Raw genomic sequence first — 17,569 nt, forward strand, 5'->3', positions numbered from 1 at the left:
AACAATATTTGATAAAAAATTCTTAAAAAAATGATTAAGAATCTATATTAATTAAAAAAACAATAAAAAATCTATAATAAAACAATATTTTTTAAAAAAATCTTTTATCTTTTTTATATAAAATATAGATTTATTATCAAATACAGATTTTTTAATGAATTTTTTTAAGATTTTTTTAATAACTTGTTTTATTTACGATTCTTTATTGTTTTGTTAGTACATTTTTATTCTTTATGATATTTTTATTGATTTTTTTTATCAAATGCCCATTTTTTATGATTCTTTTAAAGAACTTTTTATAAATTATAGAATTTTTAATGATTTTTTTAATAAATACACATTATTTATGATTTTTTTAAAGAATTTTTTATCAAATATAGTTTTTTTACTAATTCTTTTTAAGATTTTTTTAATAAATACACATTTTTTAATGATTTTTTTAAGACTTAATAAATATTGCTCCGATTTATTTATTTTTTTTTAAATATATATACTTTCGACTACAACACATTTTCTTATGATAAATAATTTATAAAATAATATAATAACATATATTAATATTTATTAGACGATAATAATATGCACTTTATATAATATGTTAGAATTGTACCATAATATAGTAATAAAAGCAACACCGTCTCTACATTCCGGGAAAAATGTAATTGATTTATAATGTCGTTAACTAAGGACGTCAAATATTGATGGGTGGGCCAAGTTTACGTAGCCTACCCATATTTCACATATTTTTTGCTTACTCGCAAATTCTAAAAGTGGACTCGCAAATTCTCGCAAATAACACGCTATCGTTTGATACTAATTTCAAAGTTATAGGACAATATGGGTTGGCCCAAATTCACGGTCGAAAATTGAATTTTGTGGGTAAAGAGACAACTCGCAAATTTTGAAAAATGAACACGCAAATTCTCGCGAAATCGCGACGCATCATTTGGTATAAATTTCGACATTTTTGAGCGACATGGGTGGGCTACGTGAACTTGGCCCACCAATTCTTTATTTTTTTTGTAGCTCAAAAAACGGCTAACTCGCAAATTCTAAAAGTGGACTCGCAAATTCTCGCAAATAACACGCTATCGTTTGATACTAATTTCAAAGTTATAGGACAATATGGGTGGGCCAACTTCACGGTCGAAAATTTAATTTTGTGGGTAAAGTGTCAACTCGCAAATAATGAAAATGAACTCGCAAATTCTCGCAAATCGCGACGCATCATTTGGTATAAATTTCGACATTTTTGAGCGACATGGGTGGGCTACGTGAACTTGGCCCACCAATTCTTATTTTTTTTGTAGCTCAAAAACGGCTAACTCGCAAATTCTAAAAGTGGACTCGCAAATTCTCGCAATTAACTCGCAAACTTTTGGTGAAGATTTTGAACCGCTAAGCCAAAGTGGGTGGGCCAACTTCACGCACGTTAAAAAATCTAAACAATAAATGCACCTGAATATTGAGAATAATGTACTGGCAGAATAAGACATTGCCTGCAGCTCCACGATAATTTACGGTGAAAAAAATCACCCTGTACCGGTACACTGCAGCATGGGTGCCTATTAGTACCCATGTATAATATATTGCTGTAGGTACACATCGCCTTGTTTACGACTGCAGAACTGCATATGTATATAATACACCGTAAGAAAATATTTAACGCCCAGGTGTTTTTTAAGGGCGGGTATCGACTCTAAATCGTTATTGTGTTGTGCTCGCGTTATAATAATAATAATGGTCTATAATGGGGTATTTGGTCAACGCGGGAGTATGGTGTTAGTATAGATATTATATACACGTATAATTAATCGGTCGTAATTTAAAAGATGGATGTTTTTCACCTTTTTCGTTTTCAAAGTGTGCTAAAGACGATTACACTTGGCTACAAATTAAAGGGGTTGTTCTATACTTATTACATTCATATATATATCCTTGGCAGACTCTTAAGAAGAAACAAATTACTGTTTAACGTAAATAAACAAGAACTGGTCTCGAAAGATATTTTATAATATTATGATAGTCTCATAATTATTAGGTTCCTACTCTCATGAGGGGGCGGAAGTGATAAAAGTAGACATTCTTAAATCTTAATCATACATAGGAACGTGGAGTTTAGATTTGTGTAATAATGGGTTATAATCTGCAGGATGTTATGGTAGGAGCATAAAGTGCATTATGAAGTATTAATTCGAAATCAGTCCACCCTCACGGTATTCGAACGCATCATTTATAAAAACTATTTTAGATGTGAAGACACTGTTTCTAGTAGAAAAATGCTCAATGGAGGTGGAAAATTGGATCTAGTTGGTACTTTTGGGAGGTCCAAATTGAAAATTCTCAGTAAAATAATATGTAGGTATTATTGTTTATATATTTTTGTCATCATTTCAACTCTAATTTTCACGACAACGGTAAACATATCGATAAGCGATATATACATTAAACACATTATAATATAATATTGAATATATAGATATAGTGCGACCCGGGACATCTATACAATTTATTATCAGATACACCCAATGTCAATTTTTAGAAAGTCTACACAAGACATGCGATGACATATTATTTTATTATTATTATTTGTATTGCTCCTTTTATCGTATCGTTTCTGTAATGTACGGGCGTTAAAGTCTTGACAGAGAACACTCACAATAATATTATATAGTATTGATAGCATGTTACCGACTGCCGATTGCCACCGCGCTGTGAGGGAAATTATAAACGAGCGTGTTGACACGGTTATTATAATAACACATTTACATATTATACGAGTAATACTATTACAATACATAAGTATAGATGTACAATAGCCAATAATAGGTAGAGGTACAGCTACATGATGCGTATAACTTCTTGAAAAATTCTTGTTTTCGTTTAAGTATGGTTTACGCGCATATATAGACATCATATTAATAACAATAAAGTTATCGTTCTCTTTCGATACTGTAAAAAAATAAAAAACCGTTTACTCGTTAAGTCGGTAATATATATACATATGTGTGTGTGTGTGTATACAACTTATCTTGCGTACCGTAGTCTGCAGTTACCTACATGATATATTATGGTATACCCATAGCCAGTTTACCTGTATATAATATATATACACATGTAGCAGATTATATATTTTACATTTACATTATTATTTGATGGATAATGTTCGTAAATAATGACTCGGGACTGAAAAAACGCACTGACACGAAATCTGATATAAAAATTAAAACATCCATCAGAATTAATGTGACTCGGATAAGTCTACAGAATATTGAAATACACGGCACATTATAAGTGCATGTAATAACTAATAAATCGTATTTATAAAATACCACTGTGTTCGAACCTACAGCCTCATTCGCCCTGTTTGAAAATACCTCCTAATACCGTGTAACAATAATAATTTAATGATAATCGGATTATCTGTATATTTATGTTAAATTTATTATTTCGATCGAGACTGGAAGATAATATATAAGTTAATATTATAGATACGATGACGTATAGTTTGGGCTGTTTGGCGGTCATCACATCACTAAATAAAATAAATATCATCGTTTCTTAATACAATATTATACATATTTAGGTACTCACATGATGTTGTTAAAAATAAATTATAAAATGTATTCAAATTTTTGTCTCGAATATTAAAAAAAAAACTGAAAATACGTAGAAAAAATAGGAAATAATTCTGATTATAAAGTATAAACGCAATAGGGCTAGGATTTATTTGCTGCACGTGTACGTTTTTTATTGCAGCGTTCTTATACAAATTTGCTTAGTTATGTCTACAAATCGCTTTATATATTAATACACACATAGGTAACAATCTATTTTTACTTTGCATATTTTTACATATTTTTAGTATATTTCATATTATTCCATACTTTAGCTGCGTACATGAAAAATTCATGATTTATAACGAAATTAGTTTAAAAAACTAGATGCCAAGTCATATTATACGTTCCTGATTTCAAGAGAATCGTATTCGACAAAAAAAAAGTATTAACATTTAACGATGTTATGGACAATTTAAAAGTAGATATTACAAAAACTTTATTTAGCATACTGCTTATATAAATAGTGACTTAGTTTAATTCGTTTTTTTAAATTATTTGATACTAATTCTTTGCTTTGCTTTGGATTACGGGTGGGCCAGTTGAATATTGCTCTCTTTGTCCGTACAACTGTCCATCGAGTTAGTACTTGGTTGCATATACATATTACGTATATTATATATTTATATAATATATAGATCGTTATACAGCTAGAATGTGCGAAAACAGTGGCGCCGAACCTTTTTTAAACCACTGGGGTAAACCTTGTTTGAGGGTACCACCTACCCACCAACCAATACCGGGGAGGGGGACGCCGCCCGACACGGTCCTGGGGCCTACCTTTTTCCAAGAAAAATTTTTATAGTAGTATAAAAGTTTTTTATTATAGTATAAATTGTATAATACATAAAAAAATAAATCATTTAATAATTTTTTTACAATAACATTTTTTTAGAGCATATTTTAAGGGCATATTTTGGTAATTTTTAGGGCATAACTGCATACATATTTTAAAGATTTTTAGGGCATATAATTGTTGACTCTAGTCATTACTTATTTATTAGTGATTAATCATTATTATAGCGCCTACTGCCTATTGGCTATAGTGCATACTGCTTAAAGCATAAACTGTCTCTCGACTATAGCTGAGTCTTGCACTCTTGCTTATCTGTTGTCTGTAAACTATTTAGTATTTACAAATATAATAAAAGCAGTCACTCACGACCCACCCACCCACCCCCTAAAAAAGTTCTGGGGTATTTACCCCACTAGCCATACGTGTTCGGCGCCACTGTGCGAAAAGATACACCTCGTCACATACATTAACACGTCGCAATTAATAACAGTTGTTAGTATTGCGTCCGATTATAGTAAACAGTTTTTTTTTTCCACCGAAGACGTATATCGGCTTACAATTAATGATATATTTTGAAGCAGTCAGTGGTTTATAGATATATTGAATGTCTTGTAAAGGTCGTTAAAAAAAAAAAAATCATAAAAATAAATCGTATTAACTACAACACTTTAAATTTTACATGATATTAAAAAAAACGCATAATAAATTTAAACGAGACGAGTTAATCGTAACCAAAAAAATAAACACGAAATGCTCACATTTATATGTATACAGGACGATTCCACTGATCCGTTCAATTGCCTAAATACATTTTCTACGTACATTTTTAGTTACAATTATATTTGCATTTAATTTGAAGTATTAAAACAAATGTGTCCTTACTAATAATTAGTGAATAATAATACATTTTTTAACTTTTAAATTTTTTTATGAATATTTATAAGTGCAACTTGTTTAAGCGGTGCCATTTTATTTTGGTCGTAAATATTAGATACATTTTTATAAATCAATATTTTTAAGAAGTAATTCATTCTGCTTCCGGTTATGAAATTATACACATGGAATGTCTTAAAAATATGACAAAATATTTGATTTATTTTTGTAAATATGTTGTTATAAATACCCCGAGCTACTATATTGTATAGCCTGTAATTTTTTTCTCTCAAAATCACTTGAATCAGCCGAAAGTCAGTGTACCTATCGAAACGGATCACGCTGTATGTGATGATGATACTCACACGAGATAGCCCAATAAGGGAAACCCTTCTCGTGAATGTTTTTTTTTTTTTTTTTTAATTCGTAGATCGTTCGCAACTCACTTATAATAATATATTATATTAAACGGCAATCACGTCGCATAATAATAAATGAAATGAGAAAAAAAACCACACGCACGCATACGACAGCATAATATACCGTGTTCCGCAGATAATATGTGTGTATGTGTGTGTGCCCACACGTATATTGAACGGCGCGAAATCGGCAGGTGATTCGGATCCGTGGGAACGTCTTGTGCAGTGTGGTGAGTGTGTGTGATGTTATTATTTTATCATTCCACCTGCTCGCGTTATTAGCCGGCGTGGGCGCCGGCTTTAAAATAATAATAATAAAAAATAAAAATTAATCCCGTTTGTGTTTGTTTTTGCGCACCGGACTGATATTATTAAGAGGTGAAGATAATGTATGGTATGAAAAGGTATACCACGCTATACGACATATTATACGGAATTATGTTTTGGTTTATAATATAGTCTAAATGTTTACGCGAGCGTGAGCTGTTAGGTACCAATAATGTTATACATCTTGTTTATATATCTTATAACACGGCTTGTTAATAGCTGGTCACTGCGAGCTATATAAAGAAAGTGGCACAGATTATTGACTTACGTGCATAACATGTACATAACTACCTAATAGCAAAGTGTTTTCTTCCACAGAAAGTCACCCCATTATATTTATTACGCTTGAATTATGTGATAGAAATAAATACATTTATATAGGGTATTTCAGCGCCAAAATTGGTCAGAAGATTTTGTACAGACCAAAAGTAGAAAAAGATATGAAATAAGTAATGGCTATGAAACATGACTAACGAGTAACAGTAAAACCAGATATCAGTGTACTTATTCAGGAAAAAAGTAACAATTATATTAAAAGTGCCAAGAACAATAAATCACTGAGGAAAACCAGTAAATCAGCAGTGCTACTAAAAATAGATAGAAATTATGTAATAAATACTTTACATAAAATTATAATGCAAATTAAATCATCCCATATGAAAACAGATATTTTTGGCTGATACCAATGTGAGTTCAAAAAGGGGTAATCAACTATTTACTATATCATTAGGCCCATACCATCAGACAACTCACTGATAAACACTATGAGTATAAACAAGAACTTCGTTTGGCATTCATTGACTTAGAACAAGAAATAAATAGACAATAGTTATGGAAAATTTTGATATGATTTGATGTTAAAAAAAATTATAAATTTAATCAAAATGTACTCGTAAATAATTTTAAATCGTCACAAAACAAAATGTTTTATCTTTACAAGTTTTTACTCTTTTGAATAACAACGTATATTTTTAATTTCATATTCCGAAGCAGAATATTATTAGGAACATTTCAATCTATAAAATCATATTTTAGGTAAGAAGTTTATGAAATATAACTATATTTAAAGTTTTGATAATCGAAGTAGTAGACGAACATTTTGCGGGGTACTCCTGTACCTCTTAAATCCACTCGTCTTTATAACTATACCTAGGTAATAAACTACTCATCCAAAATTCGGTTTGTATATATTGAAGTAAACACTTAAAGAATATTCTACATTTTAATAAAGAATTAAGATTAAACGCTCATTAAAAAAAAATCAATAACGATAATTTTTTTTTTTTTTCAAAAACATTAATATTTTTCGAAGTATTGAGTATTTTGCGTTAAATGGATCGTCCGGTATAGCACGGTATCTATAAAAATAAAAATTAAATGCCGTTCGTCGGCAATTGCATCACTTGAAAACAGCTTGACCTATTTGGCTAATTTGTTTTTTAATTTTCGTAATAGTCCAAATAATGTTTTTTCTGAAAGAAAAATCTGAGAAGTTGCTCTGAAAATTGGAAATTTCGGAAAACACTGAAAGTGCTTTTTTGAATGACTGAGCCTAAACTATGATATCTAGACACTTAAACATTTGGGTGGTACCTTTGTGGCTTGTACCTCCATATAAGGGTGCACTAAATCATATTATCAAAAAATGAAAATCGTAAAATTTTTTTAACAATATTTTTCAATAATGCAGCTCAACAAATCAACTTGTATAATAAATAATAATATATCATACGTAAAACTATCGTATGCAAAATTTAATATGTCCGTTGGTATGTTTTATCTCTGAAATTGTTTTTAATCGAATATCGTTCCCGCTCGTACCTAAATAACTCTATTATAGGCAACCTAACCTAGTTGGATTAACAAAACGATTATAAATCAGAATTACAGGGCTATTGTATACCACACACGTGTCACATACACATATAATATAAATGTATATAATAATACAAGTGTATACGTCAATCTCGGTAATATACGAACACTATATTATAATAATATTCTGTGTATGAGTTGGATTAGACGCACGCCTACATTTTAATTTTTTCGACCGGTTTCATAAAATCGCAACACAGTTGTACACGCTATAGTACTGCAAAAAAAAAAAAAAAATGGTACACGTCGTATAATATTATCATGTAGCCATTTAGGTACCTGCAGGTACGTATATAATATAATTGCGCCAAAACTGATGCAGCGCAGAGATATACGATACACATAATATATGCACCAAAGTATGCAGTTTATTAGGTATACGAATATAATTATGTTATTTTATCCTCGAGCGATGGTTTTCGATTTTTATTTTTATACCATATAATTGTTACCTGTAAGCTTACGATTTCGGAGACGTCGTAAAAAAATATCTGATTCGACCGTGACCGGTGAGATCTTTTTTTTACGAAAATGTCAAATGGCGCGTTACCCGCGTAGTGTGGCTACATAAACAATTTCACCTGCTCCCGCCCGCTGCAGTGCATCGTCGGTATAACACCGGCGATGGCCTCAGAGATATAAGCGAACATAGTATACCATCTAATTCCGTAGTATTGTGTGTTTAAATGGTCTCCGTGAACGGACCGGACGGAAAATTAGCCATTTATAATTTAAGCGCGTTCGTTTAGCAGAAATTAAACGGGCACACCGTGAAACGAATGGCGCACGTAGAAAGATTTATGTATTTATCGCGTATATATTATATATTATAATATAACGAAATATATATTATTATTATGATAATGGCAATAACCATAAACGTAGACGTACGAGGTTGCACTGTTGCGCGTTAAATGGATCATAATATATTATAATAAGCCGCATTGTTTTAAGTGTGCCGCCGCCATTGGTGACATTTCGATGCACTTAAATTTCTAAAGGTAATTGTTACTGTCGGTCGCAAGCGTATAATATATAGGTATGTCATGCGACATACAAGTCATACAAGGCGGATAAGGTCAAACTGCAAATATTTTAGTCTAATTGCATTCTTGGGTTGAAAAAGGTAATGTCCACTACAGGTATGTACGAAATTAAAAATTTTGTAATAGTCGACCAAAAGTGCAAATAAATATTTTTATTTTTAAACTATTTTATTATGTTTAAAAGCATTTTCATTAATTTACTCGATTAGGATGAACAATAAAGATACAAATTACGAGATTTAAAATTAGTAATATCAATGAGCATTTTAAAACGTATAAAATAACTAAAATATATATGTAATTCTAATAATAGTACCTAATAGTTTGTTATATGATATGATCCTATAATGTTTATAATAAATTGTTGAATTAATATTTTATTATCCACATAATGTAATACTATGCACTATGCAGCCTGGCAATTTTTTTTTTATCACGAACCAACTTATCTGAGACTTATCTTATATGATTAACCTTTATCTGAGAAAATCACTTCTCCAAAATAACCACATGCATATAACACATTTACAGATACAAATTTTTTTTGGAAATTTCGAGCATAACTTAAAAACGCATTTTTCCCGGAATTGAGATCTTGACCAATGAATTCTTTTGATCGAAAAACCTCTAGTTAAGAAATCCTGTTACGAAAACTACGGAGCCGTTTTTTGAAAAAATGTACGGGTGGGTTTCTATTTCTACGGCCACCAAAATAAAATTGTTCAAATTCTTTTTGAGCGGATCGTTTGTGAAATTTCAAATTATTTCTCAGTTAATAGTATAGGACACATTAGGAATCTGGAAATTGTTTTCAGGCCATCAAAATTACTGACGTCGGTAAAAACCAATGAAAAAAAATTATAAATTACAACTCTATAGAACGTATAATACGGTTTTTACGTTTTTTTCTCGTCTGCGGCTGGATAAAATTTTCCGTGGGCCGCCATTCGGTGACCTCTGGTACAGGACATTGTAGGTATATAAGTACTCGTATAAAAGCAAGCGCATACAATTGTATGTAGGTAATATCGTTTTGTTCAGAATCGTTTTTCGAGTGGTGGGGGGTAAAGAAGTAAAGCTTTGTAAAGCCACTGCAGCTCTGCAGTAGCCGTCATATCGTCATAAGACTTTAACTATCGACTCGAAGCGAAGTTCAACCTAACTCGAGTTATTCAGGAGACAACCCTTTGCCTCCTCGATTATACCTACCTAACCGAAAACTTATTATACATTTATAACTGCTATATACGGACGGACGTACCTAAGTACGTATTTACGCGCACCTGTGCGCCCGTGAGAACTCGCCACTAAGGACAGACAGACAGACAGTAGTTTGCGTGCGTGTATGTGTGTCCGTAATGGACTGGTCGGATTCCACGGCCGTCATCGCACCGCCGCTTACCTATATTATGAACCTATATATACATTTATAGTATGTGTGTGTGTGTGTATGTGTGTGTGTGTACGGGCGGCAAACAGCAGCAGCAGCATCGGCGGAGGGCAGGTGCGCATCAAGTCGAACATGATTTTATTTTTTCATTCCTTCTACCGAATCGTTTTTTATGGTATGCCCGTGACTCATGCGTTCTATACGTATATACTCCTTTGATTTGATATTTTTTATTTTTTTTTTAACTCTGCTATTAGTGATGTATGTGCTGCAGTGTGTGTGCATCATAACGACGGGGCCACCGCGCCGCTTTAAGTAAAACGATACACACACCGTAAAACTCGACAAAACGGTATTGTGTAATGGTAATAATGTATTAATGTGTGTTTGTGTGTGTGTGTGTGTGTGTGTGTGTGTGTGTGTGTGTGTGTGTGTGTGATGAAAGGGAAAAAAACTTGCCGAGCGAGCCGAGAAGGGGTTTGACAAAATTAAATACCTCATTTCTCTTTTTTTGACCCCTATTATGGGTATGCTTAAGTATACAAGTATATTTAAGGTATATACTTACTTATGGGTACGGCTTGCATATAGGTACCTATATAACGCTAACGTCGTTTTTTTCGGACCGCACAGGTGTCGGCGGAGACTGTACCGGTATACGTACACGACCGAATTCCACGGCGTGGTCCCTCGAGTTTTGTTTTTCGTTAAATGTAAAAATAATAGTCGTTAGTCCAGGACCAGTTCGGTTGTCCAATTCCATGTGATTACTCATGTGATGAGATATAATATTAAACTATACTGTAGTACAGTGTTACACATTCTGGAAAACGAGTACTTCAACTAAATACATAGAACATAATATTATGGTCACATACACATGAGTTCATAATAGGTAAAATTTTAAAGACATTTTATTTAAAGAGATGTATAAAGTAAAATCGTATTTTATATTAATTAATTGTTGTAATTATACAGCATGTGGTGTAGTAAAACATTTGAGACATTTTGAGCGCCAAGGTAAATTAATTATGTATTATCGGTGTAAATTATTAGTACCTACATAAAATATAAACATAATATAGGCAATTCAATGACAAACATAACTAAATTTCTAAGTTTTGTCATTTTCCTATAATATAACAACTTGGGCTGAGTTCTACTGGTTTTTAAATATTTAGCTAGAAAGGTCGCAGAACAATGCGAATGATGTATATTGTATAGTATATACATATGAAGACAATAAGGAGGTTATATTTATATTTTATTCGGCATATTTTGTCGTAGCTGCATATCAATTGATATTTGAGTATATTTAACTAATTAAGAGAATGTAGGTAAGTATTAGGTACACATTTCAAAATTATGATAATTTTAATACCTATTAGATATTATAATGATAATATGTAACATAGTATAACAATCTGTGTAAGTACTGTAGTTGTATAATTTTCCAAATTTGTACCTAATTAATAATACAGTATAAATATTGTCAATTAGGTAGGTACCTAACTCACTATCTGGCCGATTAAACCACGACGCGTGTAAGAAGCGAACTTAAGTTTTCCGTAATAATTATCGCGTTATATAGAAGAAAATGAGAAGAAGATAAAAGCAAATATTTTTCAAAGATTTTATTGATTGTGATATAATTTTTTTTCATCTGCATATTATAATCAAAGTACCGTATTTTACTTTTTACATTTTTTTGGGGTATATTTTAAGTACGTGATATTTATTGTTTTTTATAAATGCGTAAGTGCATATACGTTTTGAGATTTTTAAGTACTAGAAGTCCTCAACCCTAATACAAATTATTATAATTTATAACGTACGAAACAATGACGATGCAACAACGGCTTCGGATGAGTAAATATATGATGTAGGTGTGTAACGTTTTAAATGTAATGTTTTGTTGATATTATAATATAATATTATCGAATCGCGCCGGAAATGAATTTCGATCCGTCGCCACGAGACTTCACAATTTTTGGTTTGAATAATAATAATAATAACTCATAAGACGGTCGTGATTTACAATATAATATACGCAGTGCATACCTATTTATGTTGTTGTGTGCAATGCGGTCTGTAGACGGACGACGGATGCTTTATGTCGGCGGCTAGTCGGTCTTTCAAATAGATAGGTATTTCGAGTATAGGTATATACCAACTACGTATATTAACTCGCCACGGTTCACAATGTTGTCCTGTGCTATATTATTATTATCATCATTAAATATGTTACTCCTATATAATAATATTATATAAAGCCGCGATAGTACCAGCTATGCTACCTTTAATATACGTATATTATAGAGGCGGCGCGTGAGAAATTTCACCGGGAAGATGCTGCACGTGTTTATTCGATAGGAAAAAAATGTTAATGAAAAGAAATTAATTTCCCATCTGCCGGTCATCCTTTGTGTGTTTATAGTCTTCGGTTGATTTTAAAGCCTAGACATCTAAATATATGATGTATTTTTAACTCAAATTCAACACGTTTATATTGCCATACAAATCTGAAAAACGTTGGATTATCGAAAAAATTATCGACGCAGATACTTATTCAAAATTGTTTCTTAATAATTAATAGATTCAAGTTTTTAATGGGTTTTTAATTCCGATATTTCCGGGTAGACATCCATCATAACTTATGTTTAAGATTGGTCGAGCAAGCGATTTGTTCTTCAGTATACAAGTTAAGTTAATGTATTTTGTTTACACCAGCAACCAGTATAATAAATAACAATAAAAAATATACGTTCATATTTTTTATTCCTATTCAACAGTACCATTTATTAAATTCAATAAAAATGCAAATAATTAAATACCTTAGAATAATATTTATATTTATTGTTATTTTTTTAACAAAGCAATATAGTATTGTCATGCGTGCCTATAGCCTATATCGATATAACAAAAATGTAGATGCTTATAAATTATTAGTTTTTTTTTTTAGTTTACTAACTATAAATTAATTAATAACCAAATAATTTACTAAGACTATATAATAATATGCAACGTTCTAAAAACAAAACATGCCCTAACCGTCTAAATATTAAATGTAAAATTCAGTCTATAAAATCTTTTTGGATTGAAACGGCGACACTTAATATGATCATGGGTACGCTGATATATTCAAATGAATAATATAATTATTATTATTATACCATGTTTCTAACTCAAAATAGTTATATATATAATTAGTTATAATAATATAATATATTATCTGATCCAGCACGGCGTTACCCGTGACGATCTAAATGCCAGTAGATTTATCCTGTCCTTAAGATCCGTTAAATGTAAACTACACATATTTTTAACACAGTTATTTTATTGGTTTTTACCAAACATATAGCGCAGGTCTAAAATTAAATTCAATTATAATAACTATAAGCTATTTTATTATCTGTAATCATATGGCATCAATATATAATATAAACAAAACAGTGTTCGTTTTTCGTGAGCCAATATCTGACCGCTGTGTAAGCCCCCCTTGAAAATACAAATTTTAAAAATTGGTTTGGACTGCTTCGAGGTTGACATCCTCGAGTATATTGGATTACCTATGTACCAAATTTCAGAACCATTATAGAGAGATAGACTTGTTTGTGAATCACACACACACACACACACGCACAACTTTATTAATATAGATTAATAAATAAATTGTTATACGTACAATAGTATAATACAGCGCTTTAATAGTCGTCTATAATAATCCGTATGAATGTAATATTTTACAGATATACTGCCGACCACAGCATTTATATACACAAATTATATAGGTATATAGAATATATTTAAGAATATGTACCTATGTATAGTCCCAAGGCCGTGAGTTGGGACGAAAATCATTATTGAAATAAAATGTAATGTTCTATATACGTACATAATATATATTATATATTATGGTGTAATATAGCTGTGGTGTTATAATAATATGTGATAGTATGGTCGCGCCGTGTATCGGGGTCTCGTTTGCCGAATTTTAATACGACATACAATTTGGTAGGTACATACCCGGGGCAAATGTAAAAAAAAAATCTTTTTCGAAAACGAGTTAGGCGGGTTATCCGATTTCAAAGCAAAACAGTACCGGACCCGGTGGTGGCGGTGATGGTTTCATAAATATATTATGATATACATTGCATTATATACAGCATAATATATTACAATATATATTATATATTATATACTATACATATACTAAACGTGGATATGTACAAACCTATAAATATTATGAGCGGTACAATTTTTTTAATTTCTGCTCATTTTTTTGGTTATATTTTTACGCAAATATACTACATAGCGAACGTGTCGTTTTAGATGTTTTGGACTCATGCAGCCGTCTGCGTCAGACGAAATTGTTTTTTGGTTTATAATATAATAGGTTCCTAAAATATTCTTTTATTTTAACTCACTCTTGTGTGGTCAAATCAAATGAGAAATATTTCCACAAGGTCAAAATGTCCTCCCCTACTCCCCATCAAACTTCCGACGACGACCACCGCATTCCGGTTCGAAAGGGGGACAGATATTTATGTTTAAAATAGGTATAAGATCGAAAATAACAAAAGCGTTGTTGACGTAAACAGGCTCATAACAATTAGGAATAAAATACACCAATCAAATAGATAAATATATTATAATATAAAGTTTGTTTTATTTAAATAACGATGTACGATCCAGGTGATACACTAAACCCATAACGTGAATATTAAGTGTCTGATTAAGTATGTTTAATATTTGTTGTCAAACCATAGTGCCACTTGAACAAATGTTATAGTCCATATGTTGTTTTCTAATCGAGTCTTAATTATTGGTTAAATTATTTTATTATTGCTGTGGCGTGTGACACATGCAGGACTTAATTGAAAACAAAAATCATTAGACTATACGAAAATACATAGTATGATATAGATATTATATACCCTGCAGGAGAAGTCTGTTGGCATTAAAGCGCTATGCATTTTCATAGATATACTAAACTACTAAAGTATAATAACGTTTTTACTGAAAAATTAAATCATTTGTTGCAAAATTAAAACGCAGTTAAAAAACAAAACAAAAACTCAAATCTTTCAAAACGCAAGTATTGTAAATCGGTTCTGTTTATTATTATATTAGGAGGGAGCAGGTCACTCTAATTGTATTTGATTTTGAGAGGGTCACTGATTTCATTCGATTTTTAACGTGTGGTCGAGTGGTACCTAAAAAGTAAAAACGCATGTCCCAAGTGAATAAAAGTGTCCCGAGTAAACTGTAAAAGCTGCAGAGATATTATATTTTTTAGCTTATAAAATATTCAGGCAAAAATGGCGGGAAAGCTAGGAAAGTATGCGGATTATATATAAATATATAAGTAAACGAATCTTAGAAATTCTATTAAAGGAAGTTGTAGGAGCCTATCCTATTTTCAAAGATATGGTATGAATAAGATATAAAAAGGTAATACTGTAATAGTTTGTCGGCCGTTTCAAGCTTATAATATTGCCGGCAAAAGTTTTTCATGCCAACGTTATGACGGGAGACGCGACTTCCGAATGATAAAACGTACGTATCCTTGAAAAAACAACTACCTAAGTATTCAATGCGACGGCTTTTTATTTGTTTAAGTTTTCTTCGCAAGTGTGAAGATTTTATAGCACGGCATAATATATATTCATAAATAATACGCACAATAGTCTATTATTATTGTTATTATTATTAGGTAAGTACAATGAAACTATAATATATTATTTTATTACACTATTTGTTTATTGTACCTATGTTAAACGCTATTATATAGTAAACAAAGCAGCGGATATGGTAGGCATGATGTGTTGATGCGTATAAAATATAAATAATTAAATAATATTATGCATTACCATTATTTTCGTTCGCCAGATTATCGAGTCTTTAATATTATATTATTATGGATTATAGATATATTTTAGTCTGCAGGACGTATGCTTTACCCGCAGAAATCAATGGTACAGGCACCTGCAACCACATTTCCGTGTATTATTGTATTATATTATATTATATTTTATTGTCTCGCCCCGCGCCTGCAAGAAAATCGTTTCGAATAAAATAAAAATAAAAAATACCGAAAACAATCGTCCGGATGAGACCATAATATAATAGCGCATTATACCTTGCAGCAGTGCGCCACCGCCGATCTCCCGCCGCTGCCGAACGGCGCGCGGACGGGTTTATATATTTTTTCTATTTACTAATCGATTATTATTATTATTATGCATACGTACCCGAGCACTGTCGATTAATCGACATAGTCGATCTATTAATCAATCAAGAGGTTCCGGCGGGAAAAAAACATAATAATAATATGACTATAAATTATTATACGCAACGGCCGTCGTCGTCTTCGTCGTCCTCAAACGTTAAATTATTAGCGGTCAGTTCGTAACCTGTACGTGTGTGTGTGTGTGTGTGTATAGATTAACCTTTTGTGTTTAACGCATATTATGGCAATAGTTGTCTAGAACAGAGGATAATAATGTGTATAAATATATATAGGAGTGGCGAGGAGCAACCCCCTACCCCTCACTCCGTTCGACATTGCAGCAGCGTCTAAGACTTTGGCTCGTTTACAGCATACGACGATATCCATCGAATCGAGACCGCTCGCGCATTGATTAATTTGTTCTCTGCGCCTCTGCTGTACATGCATAATATAATATATTATTGAATATACCTGCAAAAAAAAAAACACACGACCGGATCATTAATCATTTGACCAAAACTCGTGATCAGATGCGTGCAATACAAATATCATACACATATTATAACAAACGATATGTTTTGTCGTTTTAGTATGTTATAATATATTAGTATAAATATAGTAATAATAATAATATAGTGCCACATCGGAGAAATAAAAATACATATTACGCACGTGTATATTATTATATCATTATATACAGGGTGTTATATACCTATCATGCTCAATCCCCTTTTTCTTCAATAATGCAGGAATTAAAAATTCGATTTTTAGAATTACTAAGAATTACTAAGAGACTATAATATTTTCAAACTCTTGAGATTTTTTTGTACTTGGAGTATTCTGTGGATTTAAGAACTTCAGTTTTTTTTAACGAGAACTCAGATAATTTTTTTTTCATTAAGACCTATTTAAATAAAAATTCGGACGAGTATAGTTTTTGAGTTTGTTAGCTTTGTGTGCTAAGCATAATTAATATAGGTATATGATAATGGGT

The sequence above is a fragment of the Acyrthosiphon pisum genome, chromosome A3 (genome assembly GCF_005508785.2).
Source record: "Acyrthosiphon pisum isolate AL4f chromosome A3, pea_aphid_22Mar2018_4r6ur, whole genome shotgun sequence".
Taxonomy (NCBI): domain Eukaryota; kingdom Metazoa; phylum Arthropoda; class Insecta; order Hemiptera; family Aphididae; genus Acyrthosiphon; species Acyrthosiphon pisum.